Source organism: Bos grunniens, chromosome 14, assembly GCF_055505025.1.
Source record: "Bos grunniens cultivar Pamir isolate PY7600 chromosome 14, Bosgru_T2T1.0, whole genome shotgun sequence".
Classification (NCBI taxonomy): Eukaryota; Metazoa; Chordata; class Mammalia; order Artiodactyla; family Bovidae; genus Bos; species Bos grunniens.
This window is the reverse complement of record NC_141178.1, coordinates 8784028-8791323: the sequence shown is the minus strand read 5'-3', so window position 1 is coordinate 8791323 and position 7296 is coordinate 8784028.

The following is a 7296-nucleotide window of genomic DNA, read 5'->3' as shown; positions in this document are numbered from 1 at the left end:
TGGTGCATCCTAATTTAAACTGTATGAGTCAAATTGTTAATCATGAGAAATTTCAACCATATTCTTGGCTTTCTTATTTGAGGGTTAAATCTGAGATATATAAAAAGATATTCTAAAAGTCTACCATCTCTTGGCCAGATAAACATGTCCTTTCAATTCAGTTCTGTTACTCAGTCGTGTCTGACTCTTTGCGACCCCAGGGACTGCAGCACTCCAGGCCTCCCTGTCCATCACCAACTCCCAGAGCTTGCTCAAACTCATGTCCATTGAGTCGGTGATGCCAACCAACCATCTCATCCTCTGTCGTCCCCTTCCCCTGCCTTCAATCTTTCCCGGCATCACGGTCTTTTCTAGTGAATCAGCTCTTCGCATCAAGTGGCCGAAGTATTGAAGTTTCATCTTCAGCATCAGTCCTTCCAAAGAACACCCAGGACTGATCTCCTTTAGAAAGGACTGGTTGGATCTCCTTGCAGTCCAAGGGGCCATCAAGAGTCTTCTCCAACACCACAGTTCAAAAGCATCAATTCTTCGGCACTCAGCCTTCTTTATAGTCCAACTCTTACAACTTGTCCTTTAGATCTAGAGTAAACACATAACTAAAGCTCAGGCTGAGACTGTCAGGGTCAGCCAACTTGAAAGCATTCACACCTGATCTCCCCCACCACCTCACCTAGCCTCAGTTTAAGAATTTATTTTTTCACCTTCAATTTATTACCCAATCCATCAAAATCCACCCTAATTTTTAAATTCCTACCCTTTTATTAAAACTTCTCTTGTCAAGTCCAACTTTCAGTCCCATACTCTTCAGTCATGCTCTGCTATAATAGGCCCCCTGAGAAGCACTGTACCTTGCATGTTATTCCTCTTTTGGTTTCCTTGATACTCTACTGGGTTTGCCTTGTGACTCAGTTGTATGACTCTCCTATCTGACTGGTGGCCCTCAGTCTCCTAAATGAAAGGAGGCTTCTCTTTCCCAGCCCTTTAAGAAAAGGCAGTTACCCAGGCTTCTGTTAGGTATTTTCTTCTTACCTACACACTTTGTCACCAATCCCAGCTTCAGCCACCATCCTGCTGTAATTAACTCTTAAACATTTTTATCTGCAGGGGAGCTGTAGAGGTTATCTTCTTGACTCAGATGCCTAGACAATTGTCCTACCTAACCTAATTTCTCTCCTCCCTATGACATTCACCTTTTCCCCTCCTGTCACAGTTACTACTGATTAGAGCATTCACTGTCCCTCTCAAAAATCTTTCATGACTCCCTGAACTACTGTCAGTCAGTTCAGTAGAGTTCAGTTGCTCAGCCGTGTCCGACTCTGCAACCCCATGAATAGCAGCACGCCAGGCCTTCCTGTCCATCACCAACCCCCAGAGTTCACTCAAATTCACGTCCATTGAGTCAATGATGCCATCCAACCATCTCATCCTCCGTCGTCCCCTTCTCCTCCTGCCTCCAATCCCTCCCAGCATCAGAGTCTTTTCCAATGACTCAACACTTCGAATGAGGTGGCCAAAGTACTGGAGTTTCAGCTTTAGCATCATTCCTTCCAAAGAACACCCAGGACTGATCTCCTATAGAATGGACTGGTTGGATCTCCTTGCAGTCCAAGGGACTCTCAAGAGTCTTCTCCAACACCACAGTTCAAAAGCATCAATTCTTTGGCGCTCAGCTTTCTTCACAGTCCAACTCTCACATCCATACATGACCACTGGAAAAACCATAGTCTTGACTAGATGGACCTTTTTTGGCAAAGTAATGTCTCTGCTTTTGAATATGCTATCTAGGTTGGACATAACTTTCCTTCCAAGGAGTAAGCGTCTTTTAATTTCTTGGCTGCAATCACCATCTGCAGTGATTTTGGAGCCCAGAAAAATAAAGTCTGACACTGTTTCCACTGTTTCCCCATCTATTTCCCATGAAGTGATGGTACCAGATGCCATGATCTTCGTTTTCTGAATGTTGAGCTTTAAGCCAACTTTCTCACTCTCCTCTCTCACTTTCATCAAGAGGCTTTTTAGTTCGGAGTACGTCAAGGCTGTATATTGTCACCTGCTTATTTATATGCAGAGTACATCATGAGAAACACTGGGCTAGAAGAAGCACAAGCTGGAGAAGCTAGAAGAAGCACAAGCACAAGATTGCCGGGAGAAATATCAGTAACCCTACTACTGTAAGAAGTTCAAATTCTGTGTTGCAACATTTTCAATTCCCATTTCCTCCTCTTCTCTCTCTGCATGTGTACCACATATAAACCTTATGCTTTAGTTGTATCTTTGCACCAGTTAATGTCGCACACTCAACATTTCTTGGAATTGTTCACATCTACGAGTCACCTCTAAGTACCCTTCTCCATCTTTATTTGCCCAAATCTCATTGTTTGAAGTCCAGCTCATGGGCCACAAAACGTGACATGAGAGAGCCTGACACACCGTCTTGGCTGGTTGGTTCTCCCCCAATAATATTAAGTACTAAATTAATTGTTTCCATGTTTTCTTGTGCAGTAACTCTGAGATGTCAACTATGAAACAAGCTGGTCACACGTTAGTTCCGGGAAAAGAAAAAAGTTTTACACTAACTTGAAGTAAAATCTGACTAATGTTAATTTTCTTACATGCTTTGTGCTTGTTAAAGTCCCTTCAGTCATGTATGACTCTTTGTGACCCCATGGACTGTAGCCCTACCAGGCTCCTCTGTCCATGGGATTCTCCAGGCAAGGATAATGGAGTGAGTTGCCATGCCCTCCTCCAGGGAATCTTCCCAACCCAGGGATCGAACCTGAATCGCATATGTCTCCTGCATTGGCAGGCAGGTTTCTTTACCATTAGCGCCACCTGGGAAGCCCTTTATTATATGGGAGAAGATATAAAAATAATTTTAAGTATCATTGCTATAGAATGCATATTGTATTATAAGCACAACTAACAGCAGTTTTAAAAAATGGATCTGATTACCATTTTAGGATATGCATATAAAAACCTGAGAAAGAGTTTTTGAATCATTTTCCTAGCATATTTTTGTGATGAAAACTAACATTTCCCGGAGAAGGCAATGGCACCCCACTCCAGTACTCTTGCCTGGAAAATCCCATGGACAGAGGAGCCTGGTGGGCTGCAGTCCATGAGATCACTAAGAGTTGGACATGACTGAGCGACTTCACTTTCAATTTTCACTTTCCTGCATTGGAGAAGGAAATGGCAACCCACTCCAGTGTTCTTGCCTGGAGAATCCCAGGGATGGGGGAGCCTGGTGGGCTGCTGTCTGTGGGATCGCACAGAGTCGGACACGACTTAGCTGCTGCTGCTGCTGCTGCTAAATCGCTTCAGTTAGCACCCTTTAATTACTTGTTTCTCTCCTCTAATTGGTTGCATCCTTGAAGGCTGAGAGTCATTTCTATATGTCCAGATGCAGAAGAGTCTGAACCCATTAATGAATAATAAATGAAAACCCATAGAACTTCCAAGGTCTAGGTTAAGAGTACTTTGTCATGCAATTAGTACTTCAAAAGGCATGAGAAATTATGTCACATCTTGAATATTACAGCTCAAGTGACTAACAAGTTATAACAAGAGTATTTTACTCAAATCACAGTTATTTACCCTCTGCTTCTTTGCTTCTGTGTGAAATTCACTATTTTTGGTTTATATCTTTCTTTTTTCCTGTCTTTTACTTATCATTCCTTCTCCACACTGCTGTTCCTTTTATGGAAGTAAATTATTGTTAAATGTTTGTTGAATAAAGTTGAGGTTTCCTGGACTAAATGTTAACAACATGCTTATATTAACAACTTTTTCTGAGAAGAAAAATCTTTCTGGATTGCCTTGACTTCTAAGGGCTTTATTAATTAGACAATGTTAATTAAAACATACTTAACATGAAATATAGAAAGCAAAATTTTTTAAGAGAATATAAATTTGATTTTACCACCATATTTTCTCTCTCCATTTTCCAACTTAAATAGGAAAATTTGTGTGAGGCAGCAATTGGCTTTATAATTGACTTTTCAAATTCTAACATCATTTTTGATTAAACATAAGGTATAATCTGCTGGAAATTCAATAATTCAAGAGTCTAATAATCATTTTTGGTATCTATGTTTTAGATTAAATACTGAAAAATAGTGTTGATAAAGGTATAAGTTACCTTAAATAAATGGAACTGTGAGGATTATCTAAAATACAAATACCATTTTGACCCAAGAGTTATTTGTGAAAGTGAAAGTGAAGTCACTCAGTCGTGTCCGACTCTTTTCGACCCCATGGACTGTAGCCCACCAGGCTCCTCTGTCAATGGGATTCTCCAGGCAAGAATGCTGGAGTGGGTTGCCGTTTCCTTCTCCAGGGGATCTTCCCGACCCAGGGATTGAACCCAGCTGTCCCACATTGCAGGCAGACGCAGGCAGATGCTTTAACCTCTGAGCCACCAGGGAAGTACTATTTGTGGCCACATATAAATATAAAAATGAATTTTATCTATCATTAAACATTTAATTATCTACATATAGACAAATTTTTATGCAGTAAAAACTATATTATACTGCCAGATTTATACAGTTCTGTGCACCAATTTATAATGTTAAGAATTAGAGATATGTATGTTAGAGTTTCAGAAGTCTTCTAAAATTTATTTCAGCTATAGTAAATATCAATATAACACTTGTTCCTTTTTCTTTCTAATGAAATGTAAGGACTGTTGTAGCATAAGCCCTAAAATTGTCTTGAACATGGATGTCTGCAGTAAATCCAATAGGTAGCATACACATTAGACTTCTAATGAACGAAAACATGGAAGTGATCAAATGAGCAAAGTGAGTTCACACTTAATGATCAGTATCTACAAAAGAGACTTTAAATGTTTCATTCATTCAACAAATGCAATTGAACACCTAACGTGCACTGGGCCAAGTGATAAGCACTAGGAATCCAACAGTGCGCAAGCTAGACAGAGTTTCCTGTGCTCCTGTCGTTTACAAATGCAAATTTTATGAAGTGAGTGTATGAAAGGATGTCCATGGGAGTAAGGACACATACTACCTGGCCTGAGGGCTTAGCAATTTTTTTTTAAGTATAAGATTTAATTTTCTTAAAATCATTAGTTAATCAAATAACAACACTTCTAGAGCTAATGTTGGGTAAGCAGTCTATGCTTTGGGGGAGGTGAAGAGAATCTTCTGCAAAATGCTTTCCCCAGTGGTTTTAGTCAAGAGCACAAATATTCAACAGTAAAAAATCAATTGAAGGCCTGCTAAGTGCAAGAGAATAAGAAGACAGAGTCATGTCTTAGCTCTTGAGGAGCTTCCAGGCTAGGAAAAAGATGGCTGTTAAAGAATAACAAAATTTGATAGGTGTCTTAAGAGTTGGAGCTAGGGGAAATATAATCAAGGAGTAAAGCCAGTCAGCCATTGGCTGAAGGTTTCCAAGAGATTTGTAGGTACGTCAGTAGCTATGACTTTGGTATATTTGGGGTTCTACGAGTGTCTCAGTTTTGCTCCTCTTTGTCTCATATACAGTGTGTTCCTTCATGTGACTTTGGTATTGAAATGCTCCCCAACACACACACCCTCAAATGTTGAGTGGCCTAAAAGACTTGGTGACAGATAAGATCAGTTCTAAAGTTCTAAACATAAAGACTCTTTTACCTTTGTTGCAGTTTTTCTCAAAATTGTCTTTTCTCCCTTCTTATTGAAGTAGAAAATCCAAAAGCAAGAATTTAGGTACAGGCCTAGGAAAGAGGAGTCAAATAGGCCTCTTTTGCTTTCTTTTCATTTAGGCTTTTAGGCCAACAGCACAAAAGGAGTCCTTGTAGAACTCTATGACTCAGCCTTGCCCACTAGGGCTCTGGGATAAAAAGAGATTTATTGTAAAGAATGCGTGTGTGTGCTTAGACTTTTCCACTAGTCCCCGAGGAATAAGAAGATGGATGACTTTTCAGGGACTTGAGGGTCCCTCCAAAACCTCTTTTTATCAAAGATCTAACAGAAAACAACAGTATGCTGCTTCCTTCAAGAAATATACCCAAATAACTTGAAATAATTTTGTTGCTCCACATTCATCCCCTTTTTTCCACTTTAGGGAGGAGAATAATATCATAGAATATTGATTAAGCCGCTTTTTTCAAGAGTCAACGTTTTCCAAGGAACTACAATTCATACAATTTTCTCTCCTCTTTTGCAGGACAGGGCAAGGGGTGTGGAGGCACTTTGGGGCTGTCCTCTCCCCCTCCTCCCTCTCCCTAGGTTTGGAGCACAAGAAGTTAACTTCAGCAATACATGGGAGAGCTAACAGAGGTCTCTTGTTTGGCATTCTTTCCATTTCCACTAGTGCCCACTGGCATATTAGGATTCCCTTTGCAACATTAAAAGTGAGAGAGCAATCCTTGGAGCCTGCTTTCACCTGAGGTTATTTAGGCCTAACAAGCTAAAGAAATAGAGACTTTTCATGTGTTCAGCCCAATTTATTGTACTAGAGCTCTGTACTCTGCTTCTAAGCCAAATTCCCAGCTAATATACTTTTTAAAAAAACTATTTGGTTATTTTTGCCCTTGAAATCTGCTTTATAAGAAGATACCTCTCAGAAGTATGAGGGAAGGAGTTAATTGATTGAACTAAGTTCAGAGGTACCCCTGAACTTAATGATCAGTATCTACAAAAGATACTGACTATAGCACCCCAATCCCATTCAAATTTCTAAACAATGTAAGCATGAATAATTGATTTAAAAGTGAAAATGTGGGAATTCCCTGGTGGTCCCAGTGGCTAAGGCTCTGTGCTTCCAACGCAGAAGGCCTAGGCTTGATCCTTCACTGGGAAACTAGATCCCGCACGCTGCAATGGAGAGTTCTCATTGCTGCAATTGAAGTTCCTGTGCACCACAACCAAGATGTGAGGCAGCTAAATAATTAAATGCTCTTTTTGTTTGCAGTATTTTACTGATACTGATCCCAGTAAAGGCCTCTCAAAGGCAGAATTATACAGAGCAGTAAAATTTTTACAAAATCTTGATAATGAACTTAAGACTCCCCATACCGAACATATGAGACCTGTGCCACTACCCACAACCGTTCATGAGCTTCTCTGTCTGCCTTGCTAGGCTTAGAATTAAAGAACTATTACCCATTAAGTTAGATGCAAATGATCTGAATACCAGTAATAAAATGTATATGGCTGAGTCATACTGCAACCATATGATTGATATTGTACAATGAATAAAACCACCAATTGCTATAACATGCCAGGGTTTCCCAAAACAAACGCTAGAGATTGTCCATGGCACGTATGTTTAGAAATAGTTATCTGTTTC